The following is a 12,271-nucleotide window of genomic DNA, read 5'->3' as shown; positions in this document are numbered from 1 at the left end:
CCTGTGGCATACTTTATACACTGGAGAAAGAAACTAAAGCATTGTAGGATATGGAGTCTTTCTTCTAGTGTAAGGAGGAAAGATTGCATTCTCGTTTCTCCTTTGCCATGGCTGACATTATGAGCTAACTAGTTAACTAATTGGCTAATATTTTGGATCTATAAGTCCCTGGGCTGCCTCAATCGTTAAAACTTCTCACTGTAGGGGCGCCTGGGTGGCTCAGTGGGTTAAAGTCTCTGCCTTCGGCTCAGGTCATGGTCTCAGGGTCCTGGGATTGAGTCCCGCATTGGGCTCTCTGCTCAGCAGGGAGCCTGCTTCCCTTCCTCTCTCTGCCTGCCTCACTGCCTACTTGTGATCTCTGTCAAATAAATAAATCTTAAAAAAAAATCCCAAAAACTTCTCACTGTAATTTTTATGAATTTAAAACACATGTATTCTATATATTAGATCCTAACTCTACTCATGTAAATTTTTTGAGAGAGACAATACAGAGAGGGAGAGGGAAAAGCAGACTCCCCACTGAGCAGGAAGCTCCATGTGGGGCTCCATCCCAGGACCCTGAGATCATGACCTGAGGAGAAGGCAGATGCTTAACTGACAGAGCCTTCCAGGTGCCCCATCTACCCATCATAATCTAATAGAGGGTTAAACATGGTAACAAATCTCTTCTGGGGAATCGTGTTTCTTTCATACACTAAATAAATATAAATAAAACTTATAATTGTGCTCTGGAACCTAAAAAGAATTTGGAGAGCAATTACCCTTAAAAGATGTGAAAAGTGGGGCACTTGGGTAGCTCAGTTGGTTAAGTTCAGCTGAGAGCCTGCTTCTCCCTCTCCCTCTGCCCCTCCCTCTGCTGGTGCTCGCTTTCTCAGATGAACAAATAAAATCTTTTTTAAAAATGTGAAAAGCTCCCCCCCCTTTCTTTTCTTTTTTTTAAATTTTATTTATTTATTTGACAGAGATAAATCACAAGTAGATGGAGAGGCAGGCAGAGAGAGAGAGGGAAGCAGGCTCCCTGCTGAGCAGAGAGCCCGATGGGGGACTCGATCCCAGGACCCTGAGATCCTGACCAGAGCCGAAGGCAGCGATTTAACCCACTGAGCCACCCAGGCGCCCCGCTCCCCCCCCTTTCAAAAGCCAACAGATAATACGATTTTTCTTAACATATATGAAGTCTTACAGGTTTTCTAACTAAGGGTTTAACTTCTCTCTTCACGTCCAGGAATATACTAGTAGATCTAAGAAATAATTCAACTGTGAAGGCATTGAGTATTTGCTCTGTTTTAGGGATTCAAAAGCAAAATCCAATCATATGGTCATATGGCATAAGGATTCTGTGCACATGAAGGGTGGGATAGGGTCCTGGTTAAGGGAGTATGCTCTTGGGCTAAACTGCCAGGATTAGCAGCTGTGGGATCATGGGCTGTTTACTTAGCTTCTCCGTGCCCCTCAATCTCTATCAGTCAAAGGGGGATAACATTAGTATGTACTTCAAAGGATGATCATGAGTTAATTTCCACAAAGAAGTTAGTACAGTGCCTGACCATTTGTTAGCAGTGAAAAACATTAGTTGTTATTTTAGCCATTACAGAGATTTGTTTTCCAGCACAATTTAAGGATGCTTCTCTGGGTCATTTGTGTCAGAACCTCCAAAATCCAGTTGCGGCAAGTTTCTCTTAACACGGTTCCATTCCCCTTTTAACATATACTGAAAATACAATGGAAACTCTTACTGTGTTTTTTTCTACTTATAACTTAAAATAATTAAAGCAAGCATACACAAAACAAAAAACAAAATAATAATCCTTTTACACTCTACAAAACTTTTCAGACAAAAGCCTCAAACATATTTCAGAATGTTTTTTTTTTTTTTTTTAAGATTTTATTTATTTATTTGACAGAGAGAAATTACAAGTAAGCAGAGAGGCAGGCAGAGAGAGGAGGAAGCAGGCTCCCCGCTGAGCAGAGAGCCCGATGCGGGACTCGATCCCAGGACCCTGAGATCATGACCTGAGCTGAAGGCAGCGGCTTAACCCACTGAGCCACCCAGGCGCCCCAGAATGTTTTGATAGTGGTTTACAGCAGGTATTAATCTGATAAAGACTCCCTTTTTTATGGCTCTGCCCAGTAAGGGCTCATAGATCCTCAAAAGTATGAGTAAACAGACTACCAAGATTTAATGAATCTCTGCCAAAATGGTGGTTTTTTGTTTTTTCCCCTTAAACACTCTAGGCCACATAATGTTGCAAGTAGAGAAAAGAGAAGGCAGTCAGAGTGTCCTCATCAGACACTCCTCACATAAGTAGGAGACAGCAGTTCTTCAGTGGGTCTTAGAAGGTAGGATCCTTGCCATAGGAAGAGAGCTGGGTTTATCTGCTTGAATGGGTTGGGTTAATGTAGTTCTGATTCCCACCACAGTGGCCAGACATGACAGGCCTTCCAAGTGCAAGTATTCACCTATAAAAATTATAGCTAAAAGTCAGTCACTCCCATGCATTTCAAACATGAACAGGTTGCTCTGGTAGCTTTACACTGAGACCTATGGCTTCAACAGTTGTAGCCTCTGGTAGCACAAAGAAAAGAAAAAAAAAACAAAGAAAAAAAAGAACATCTTCCCAAGGTGGCAATTGTTTGGGATTATCATGGGAACTCCTACTTACACACAGCTCTAGAAATATAAATTCAAAAGTTTTGTGAGTTCAGTCATTCAATATTTGCTGTGCATAAAACCCAACTCTTCAAAATTCCTGCTCAAGTAGCTCTAGTCTATTAAGGCCCACTACAAATGGTAAATGTTTGATGTGTAACATTTAAGATTTCTGCTAAATTTTACAAATTAAACAGAGTAGATGTGAGGTTAAGAGAAACTTGAGGCAGCAAAACCTATTTGATTTAAAAAATCTGAGTCCAATATGTTTCTTTCAACAAGTATTCTTTGAAGTATTTATTGATCTTGTTGATCACTATTAAATTTGTTAAAGATTAGTCTTGTGATTACTAAATATTTACAAAAAGTTGAATAATTTCAAATTTACTGGATGAGGTGGAAAGAACGCTATGGCTCCAGGAGGATGAGTTTATTTTCCAAAGTTTATGTATAAAAGGAAGTCTTAAAATTACATACAATACTGTATCTCAATATAAACATACTTAAGTATAAACATACTTAAACCATGGCATGCATTACTTTTAAGAAATCTACCATGCTTTAAATGCGAGAGTGTATCTTTCTTCCGTGGGAGGGTAATTAACAAAAAAAGCCCTTAAGTGAGGTGGGAGGGGAAGGGGAGGAAAGGAGGATGGGGCCGCCTTCCTTCTGGGTCACGGTTCGTTTGCCCGTGCTAGATTCCGAAAGAGAAAAGGTCAGCCCAGGAATGTAGTGATTCCTTATTATCTCAAGATGGAAGTCGGGGCTCTTGGGCTTGTCCAGCTTATGAATGGAGAGCTCGATTTCCTTCTCCCTGGCGTCCTCCTAGGTGGCAGTGGGTTTAGGAAGGAAGTGGCAGGGCGCAGGCCCGCAGGCCCACAGTCCTCGCCCGCGCCCCCCGCAATCGAGTCGCGAGGCCGGGACGGTTCAGCTCACCCTATTGTAAATTCTGGGAGGGCCCACTGGAGGAGAGCTCCCCCGGGCTGTGCAAATGTTGACATTAAAGGAATACGCAAATTCCACGTCGCAGTCCCCGCAGCTTACCCGCACCTATTTTTATATCTAAGCCAAGGTCACTCCTTAATACCCGGCCACAGCCCTGAGGTGGGGCGTCGCGCTCTGCCTAGTGACGGCTGCCCGGGCAGAGAGCGGGCTCCGGGGGCGAGGCGGGGGCAGTGCGGCGCCCCCCACCCCGCCCTGCTGTCCGAGACCGCACCTGCCCGGCGCCGCCTGAAGCCCGGGCGGGAGGGAAGCAGGGCGGCGTCCCCGGCGCCGAGGAGGGGCCGCGCGGCGCGGGCGGGGGGATTCGCGGTGGGCGCGGGCGCAGCGCGGCTGCAAAGGCTGGAGGCGCTGCGGCGCGAGTGCGTCACGCCGGCGGAGGGCACGGTGGGCTGCGGCCGACCCGCCAACGAGGAGCCAGGCGTCCCGGGCGAGGGGGAGGCGGCCGCACCCGCCCTGGCAGCCGGGAGCGGCGCGGCCCGGGACCGGCCGGGGGTCGCCAGCGAGCAGCCGCCGGCTCCATTCATTCCCGCGGCTCCGCCTCCTTTCCCTGGCTCCGGTAGCTCCGGAGGCGCGTCCGAGGTGAGTGCGCAGCCTGTCCCGGGCCGGGGGCCTCGGGCTGAGGCGGAGGCTGCCGCGCCCGACCCCGCGCCCCGCCGACTCCGGACCCGCGCCCCCGCGGGCGGCGACGGGAGCCGCCGGCCGCGGGCCGCCCTGAGGACTCGGCCGAGGCGCAGGCCCACGCCGGCCTCCCGGGCCCGGGGCGCGCGTCCAGCTGCCGGCGGCTGGCCGGATCTCCCGAGGGGCGTGGGGCGCGCCCCCAGGTGCGCCGGCCTCGTCGTCAGCGCCACCATTTTGTGTGAGGGAATGCCGCCTTCTTCCCTGGCTGGCCTCGGATCGCGTTCGGCTCCCCAGCTGCTGCGTGCCGAGCCCCCTCCCCTCCCACTGCGCCCCACCTGGAGCCTGTCTGCGCTCGCCGGTGGCCCTGGCTGGGTGAAAAGCGGACCTGGTGAGGCGGCGCGCCGAGGCGTTTAGACTCGGGTTCAGCCACGCAGGTGGCCTCCAGAGATGCTCTGACCACCTCCCTTACCTTCAGCCTCTCTAGGAATAGATATCGTATAGGTTCTCTTCTAGAATGCTGGTCGTTGCAATTTAGTTCTAATTCTTAGCGGCCCATTGTGCAGTTTTTCGAGGCCTGTGCCCCAGGAGACCGATGGGTGAAGCACAGTGCCCTGGGTTGTTTATGCTTCAGGGACCTGGATTACATTTACTCCCATTATTGTCCTTTGGGAGAAATGATGAGACCTCTTACTCCATTTTCGTCTCCTGGAGATTCGTGTGGGTATCTTAAAATTATTTTAGATTATTAGGGTAGATTCCAAGATAACCACCTGATGCAGGCCCCCTTCCCTCTTTGAGAGATTATTTCGAAACGTCAGTGAAAATGCGCCCTTGTGAGGATTTTAGAGGGGTTTGGGGCTGGCGGAACAGGTTATGGGAAGACTACCAGAAGGAGAAGTTGTGATTCAGAACTGTCACACAATTTGTCATTTTCAAGGTTCCTGAGAAATTGGTAATTGGGTTTTGATTTGTCTTCTCACGAATGTACCTAAGTACCTAGTGGATTATACTTGAGCCATTTGTATTTTATCACTGCATCACAGGGATTAAAATCTGGCATGGTGGCTGTTGCATAATACACACGTTTGGGCCTTGGAGGGAATTCACCAGGCTGGATTCGGGCTGATGTGTCGTGTATCATCTGCTTACGTTGATGGATTGATAGCACCTAAGGTGTACTGACTTTGTTTGCAGACTGGATAGCTTGTTTTCCTCCTTCCGGAGGAGAGGTTTTAGTGTCAGTATGGACCTGGCTAAGTTTTCATGTTGTGGGGAGGAGGAGGAGGACAGGGAGTGAAATAGTGAGAGGAGCCTGGGAAATGACCATTTGTGATAAGACTTCTAGTACAAACAAAGATAAAACGGGAGTCTTTCAGTGAAAGCTTCTAGGTGTCATAGTCACTTCTTCTCTTTGAATTTATGATGATGATTGGTTTAGGGAACTTAGAAATAGATTATGAGTAGCAATATTAGCTTGCTGCATGAGTGATTTTGATAACCCAAGATGCTTTACCTGTGGATTTAAGTTCTCATATTAGTTTGACCTGAAATTAGTCCAAAAGAGTATTGGAATCATTACAAGTGGTATTTTCTAATAAAGGTACAATATATGCCAAACAGAGGGCTTAACTCTTATTTGGATAAAACAAGGTATTTTATAATAAGCTTTTGAGAGTAAAATTTTGTTACCCTTCTTAGGAAATCACTCTTAACTTTTTTTTTTTTTTTTTAAGATTTTATTTATTTGACAGACAGAGATCACAAGTAGGCAGAGAGGCAGGCAGAGAGAGAGGGGGGAAGCAGGCTCACCGCTGAGCAGAGAGCTTGATGCAGGGCTCGATTCCCAGGACCCTGAGATCATGACCTGAGCCGAAGGCAGAGGCTTAACCCTCCCAGCCACCCAGGCGCCCCCACTCTTAACTTTTTTTTTCCGAATAGTTGAAGACTCTTCCAATAATTCTTGTGACAAACAAGTAATTTCTTTTCATGTGCCATTCCTAGCAGAAATGTGCCTCTCATTAATGGCATGTTCCAGGAGGAGAATTATGGAGGTGAAAGGTACCTTGGACATGGAGAGATGAGTCTTGTTTTAGGGAACTTAAGCAAGCACAGATTGTCTGCTAGGGGGTTGTAGGTGCCTTGATTGGATACGTCTTAGGTTCCGGGGAACGTGATTGATCCTCCCAGAAACTTCATATTTGAGCCATACACAGTTCCCACACCTTTGCATTGATTCTGTTAATACATGGATTACAGAGGTTCACTGAATCGGTACTGTTGTATTTTATTAACTCCAACTTGGATTAATGTGGTTTGAGATTTTTGAGCATCAATTTACCAATGTTTGAGAGATTAAAAAGGAAAAAAAAAATCTGTGATTAGCTCCCACTGCCCCCCCCTTTTAAAAAGATTTTAAAGAGAGTGGGGGGTGGGTTGAGAGAGAGGGAGCAAGCATGAGCATGGGGAGGGGCAGAGGGAGAAGCAGACTCCCCACTGAGCAGGGACTCCAGAGAGGGACTCTATCCCAGGACCCTGGGATCCTAACTTGATCCAAAGGCAGATGTTTAGCCTTACTGAGCCACACCAGGTGCTGGCTGGCCCCCCTAGGAGAAGAATTATGGAGGTAAAAAGGACCTTGGACATAGATGAGTCTTGTTTTAGGGAACTTTAACTTTGTGGGGTTGAGGGGGAGGGTCAGAGTGAGAGGGCAGATGGTCTCAACCTGAGTCCCTGCTGAGTGGGGTGCTGGAGGAAGGGCTCATCTCACCATCCTGAGTTCCTGACCTGAGCCAAAAATCAAGAATCTCCCACTTAACCTACTAGCCCCCAGTCTAACCCTTTTAAAACCTTAAGTGTGTTTTTTTTTTTTTTTTTTTTTTAAAGATTTTATTTATTTATTTGACGGAGAGAGATCACAAGTAGGTAGAGAGGCAGGCAGAGAGAGAGAGGAGGAGGAAACAGGCTCCCCGCTGAGCAGAGAGCCCGACGCGGGACTCGATCCCAGGACCCTGAGATCATGACCTGAGCCGAAGGCAGCGGCTTAACCCACTGAGCCACCCAGGCGCCCAAACCTTAAGTGTGTTATGTTCAGTTACGTGCCTAAAAATGCAGAGATGTGCTTTTTAAAGGTAATTAGAATATAAGAGGATTGAGTATTCAGGCACAGGTTCCAAAAATAACTTATGAAGGATTCTGTTGAAAGAATTGTTGGTTGAACAGGAATTGAAACAAAACCTTCATGTTTCTTCCCATTTCTAAGATTTTGTGATTATAACATGTAAAAGGAATTGTGTGATTACTGTGTTCAAGATGATTTTCTCTTCATACATCTTAGCCTTTTGATTCATTGTATATTTAACCCTGCAGTTAAAAGTTCTAAATTTAGTATGCTTCATGGGTAGTAGTATATTTCACAATTCTTTCCAGCAACTACGACAGCAAAGTTACTCAAAGTTTAATTTATTAAGAAAAAGGTGTCATGGCTTAAAAACAATTAGGGAAAAGCTGATAATTTACTAAGGACATCCTAAAATAGTTAGTCATTCAGTTTCAGAGCTGGTATGTGAGACCTTAAGGGTTATCTACTCTGTGGGGGGGGAATTACTCGTTTAGCTCCACCAATTCTTTGTCTAGAAAGTTTATGATTTATCACATATTTTTAAAAATTTGTATCATTTTTAGGTACTACCTGCTCCAGTGAATGTTAGTTTTACGCTACACCAGAGGTAGCTTTCATTTTATTCAGTAAACACCAAGTGTCTATTTTATAGTTAAAGGAACACAAAAACAAATAGACCTCACTTTCATGGAGTTTATAGTTAAGTATTGTGGATTAAAATGTTAAAAGTCCTTAACATTTAAATATGTACAGAGTTTTGCAACTATGGGTTGTGCAGTGGAGAGGGTTTATTTGCTGAAAGAAACTAAAGAGGGAAGGAACTAAGAAGTAGAACTGAGAGAGTGCGTGTCCGGGGAAGGAGAGGAATATTGATGCATCAGATCGTTGGTTGACTTTGGTCTGTCACAAGGTCAGGAGGGGTGGGGGTGACAATAATCCACTAAATCTGGGTGTTCAGGTACTGGAAGCCTTACGAGGAGTATTGTCAGGGCACCTGGGTGGCTCAGTTAAGTGTCTGCCTTCGGCTTGGGTCATGATCCCAGGGTCCTGGAATCGAGCCCCCCTCATCAGGCTCCTTGCTGGGCGGGAAGCCTGCTTCTCCTCCTCCCAGTACTCTGCTTGTGTTCTGCTCTCACTGTCTCTCGCTCTGTCAAATTATAAATAAAATCTTTTTTTTTTTTTTTAAGATTTTATTTATTTATTTGACAGAGTGAGACACGGTGAGAGAGGAACACAAGTGGGGGGAGTGAGAGAGGGAGAAGCAGGCTTCCCGCTCAGCAGGGAGTCTGACTCAGGGCTCGATCCCAGTACCCTAGGATCATGACCCAAGCCAAAGGCAGATGCCCAATGACCGAACCACCCAGGTGCCCAAAAAGTAAATAAAATTTTTAAAAGAAAAAAGTGCTCTCAGTGTCATGATGAGGGGAGGAGCCAATTGAGGAATGAATAGGAGTGTTGAAAAGGTCAGAGAGCTTGACATTTTATTATACAATGATTGGTAAGGAAAGACTATTATTAAATAATTTTATAGTGTAAAATCTTTTACACATAAATACCAGTGCTTTCAAGTTATTAATACTTGATGAACTTACTCTTATTCTTCACTTAACAGTAGTTGTTATTCAGAGGCAGTATAATCAGAATTCAAGGGCTTGAAACCTGGCTTTGGTGTTTCTAGCCACCTTTTTAAAAGATACTTAATCTCTCTGGGCCTCAGGTTCCTCATCTGCAAAAGAGTAGTTATAACAGAGCCTGTCTTAAAGTGTAGGCAGAAATAAGTATGATCATGTCTCTAAAGGTGAGCTATTAGTATTATTATCATCAAGGAAATTAGGATAGTTTTCAGTACCAAGTTCAGGGTTCCTCATTTTTTTCTCCCTTATGCTATCTTCTCATACCCACCCTGTGTATAACACAGTACTTTGTTGAGGTATATTTCGAAGCAACAATTTACTTTTTTACCTTTAAAATTAATTGTGATCTGCCACTGGTCAGAGCTTTGGCACTGCATAAAGTATAAACCCTTTAAACCCTTTGTAGCTTTTGTGGATTCTAGACTAAGAAGCTGTCTTGTTTTTTTGTTTATTTATTTTTTTAGTAATCACTATACCCAAAGTGGGGCTTGAACTCATGATCCTGAGATCAAGAATTGCCTGCTCTTCTTACTGAGCCAGCCAGGTGCCCCAGAACCTATCTTCTAATTTTAAATCTGGTCTGTTTTCTATTATTTGTGCTCTAATGAAAAATACAGCTAAATTTAGCAAAAAGCAAGCACGTTTGGAGTCTCGATATTTGGCTTTGGGATATAATGTATATCTAAAAGTACTTGAAATTAATTTTAAGGCTGGGGAGGTTTATTTATTTTTTTTTTTAAAGATTTTATTTATTTATTTGACAGAAATCACAAGTAGTTGGAGAGGCAGGCAGAGAGAGAGAGAGGGAAGCAGGCTCTCTGCTGCGCAGAGAGCCCGATGTGGGACTCGATCCCAGGACCCTGAGATCATGACCCGAGCCGAAGGCAGCGGCTTAACCCACTGAGCCACCCAGGCGCCCCTGGGGAGGTTTATTGATAATGTTTTTTAAGCTATAAAAAAGAAATTGAAGTGATTCTGAATAAATTTTGTCCAGAGAATACTTTTTGTATCTGAGCTGCTTCTCAGAATGGCCAAAAAAAGAGCATAGTTTTTATAAAATGATTCATATAGTTTTACAGTTCGATGTACAAATGACCGCTCAGTTGGGGTCTGTGCTCTCTTGGCTGTCCTTTCTAGAACTCTGACACTGGCTTGGATGGAGACAAGGGACAGACATTCTTGTGCATGCACTTAACAGAGGGGTGGGGAGAGGTTTCTCTAGCCTATCCTGAGGTTGAGTATACCAGCTGTAACTAACAGTAGTTTTTGATTAGCTAGTTGGCTAGTTGGGTGTAATTCATTTGTGGGTAGCATTTATTTTGGAATGGCTCCTTCTTTTTACCCTAGAGATACATGCAGAAGAACGTTCTACGTTTTCATCTGCATATTGACTCTTCACATATTTGAAGGGCAACATTTTCTTGCCTCTCTTCCCCAAGACTTTCCTTTACTAATTTCTCCCAATTCCTGTTTCTCATCTATTTTACCGTGGTATCTATATCCTTTGCCATCCTGGCTGTTTTCCATTGGAGGCACTCCGGTTTTTCAGTGTGATTTTTCTTTAAAATGTGATAATCCGAATGGAATCAAAGACTGTCGCTGTCTGACCCATGAAGAGTGCAGGGAAACTTTTCCATCTCTGGATCTAGACAGTCACAACTGTAATAAAGAAGCTCTGTTTTACGGTTATTTTGCTTTCACTTTAGAAAAAGTTGCTCTTGGGGTGCCTGGGTGGTTCAGTAAGTTAAGCATCTACCTTCAGCTCAGGTCATGATCCCAGGGTGCGGGGATCAAGCTGGCATCAGGCTCTGCTCAGCGCGAAGTCTGCTTCTCCCTCTGCCTCTCTCCCTGACTTCTGCTCTCTTTTACTCACACACACTCTCTCCCTCTCAAATAAATTAATAACTCTTAAAAAAAAACCAAACTTAAAAAAAGAAAACCTTGCTCGTGGTTCATGTTGAATCTATTGTTGTCTAAAGCTCAAGGTCTTATTTTGTCTCTGTCCTTCAGCAATGAATAATTTAAAAACTACAATGTAACTAGTGAATTTCATTTTTTCTTTAGCTCTGTTTTGTTGTAATTAAAGAATATTTGATAGGCATTTTACTTTCATGAGTTTTTATGTTTCCCCCTTTTATTTTTTAACTTTAAAACAGTTGGCTTTGTTTCTTATTTTTAAATTTTTATTTATTTATTTATTTAATATTTTATTTATGTATTTGACAGAGAGAGAGAGATCACAAGCAGGCAGAGAGACAGGCAGAGAGAGGGGGAAGCAGGCTCCCCACTGGACAGAGAGCCCAATGCAGGGCTCGATCCCAGGACCCTGAGACCATGACCTGAGCCGAAGGCAGAGGCTTTACCCACTGAGCCACCCAGGCGCCCCTTATTTTTGGAATTTTTAGAAGCTATTTCATAGCATTTATATTCTCTGAGGCCTGAAGTTTTTACTCCTCATTTCTTCCATGTGCCCATTGTGAGGTGTGGCGGCACTGACTGCATGAGTTACCCACCAGCCTGAAATATTACTCTCAAGTTTTGATACTGCAGAGTGTTGCTCAGAATATTTTCATGCATGCACCTAGAATATGTGTAGTTGTGTACATGAGCAACATAATACACGAACCATTGTTATTTCTCAAGTGTTTGAATCCATTTACATTCTTACCAGCGTGTCTAAGTGGTCCTGTTGATTCACCACCTCTCCAACACTTGATAGATTTCTTAATTTTTGCTCATCTAGTGGGTGCAAAATGGTATTTAATTGTGGTTCCAATTTACATTTTCTTGATTATGAATAAAGCAGAGAATCTCTTAAAAAAGAAGTTGGCTTTGTGTTGTGTAATAACCATTTAAAAATTCTCAAGACAGTGGATCATAGTTATTGGAACAGGCATTAAAGTTTGAGGACAGAATATTGCAAGATTTAAAAAAATCTTAACTCCTGAGGAGTGACTAAACATGTTTTTTTTTTTTTTTTTTAAAGATTTTATTTATTTATTTGTCAGAGAGAGAGTGAATGAGAGCGAGCACAGGCAGACAGAGTGGAAGGAAGAGTCAGAGGGAGAAGCAGGCTCCCTGCGGAGCAAGGAGCCTGATGTGGGACTCGATCCCAGGACGCTGGGATCATGACCTGAGCCGAAGGCAGCCGCTTAACCAACTGAGCCACCCAGGCGTCCCGTAAACAATATGTTTGATGTAGTATATGGTATTTTTGTGATCAGAAATATCCTGGCTTATACTGGCCTT

At 44.2% G+C, this 12,271-nt stretch overlaps 1 protein-coding gene across 5 annotated transcripts in view; it reads left to right on the top strand.

The window, feature by feature from the left end:
- The window catches only part of FAM169A (family with sequence similarity 169 member A), a 109,438-nt gene that overhangs the window by 38,447 nt on the left and 58,720 nt on the right, over positions 1-12,271 (top strand). The window contains exon 1 of one of the 5 annotated variants that reach the window (XM_059175251.1): positions 3,704-4,231. The exons of 1 other annotated variant lie outside the window; for it this stretch is intronic. The gene's annotated coding sequence lies outside the window, so the exon portion shown is untranslated. Of the gene's footprint in view, positions 1-3,703; positions 4,232-4,444; positions 4,659-4,852; positions 4,988-12,271 lie in introns of those variants that run through there. 3 more of the 5 variants (XM_059175247.1, XM_059175248.1, XM_059175249.1) reach the window with 3 other exon arrangements.

This window comes from Mustela lutreola, chromosome 5 (genome assembly GCF_030435805.1).
Source record: "Mustela lutreola isolate mMusLut2 chromosome 5, mMusLut2.pri, whole genome shotgun sequence".
Taxonomy (NCBI): Eukaryota; Metazoa; Chordata; class Mammalia; order Carnivora; family Mustelidae; genus Mustela; species Mustela lutreola.
This window is presented reverse-complemented; position numbering and strand designations above follow the sequence as displayed.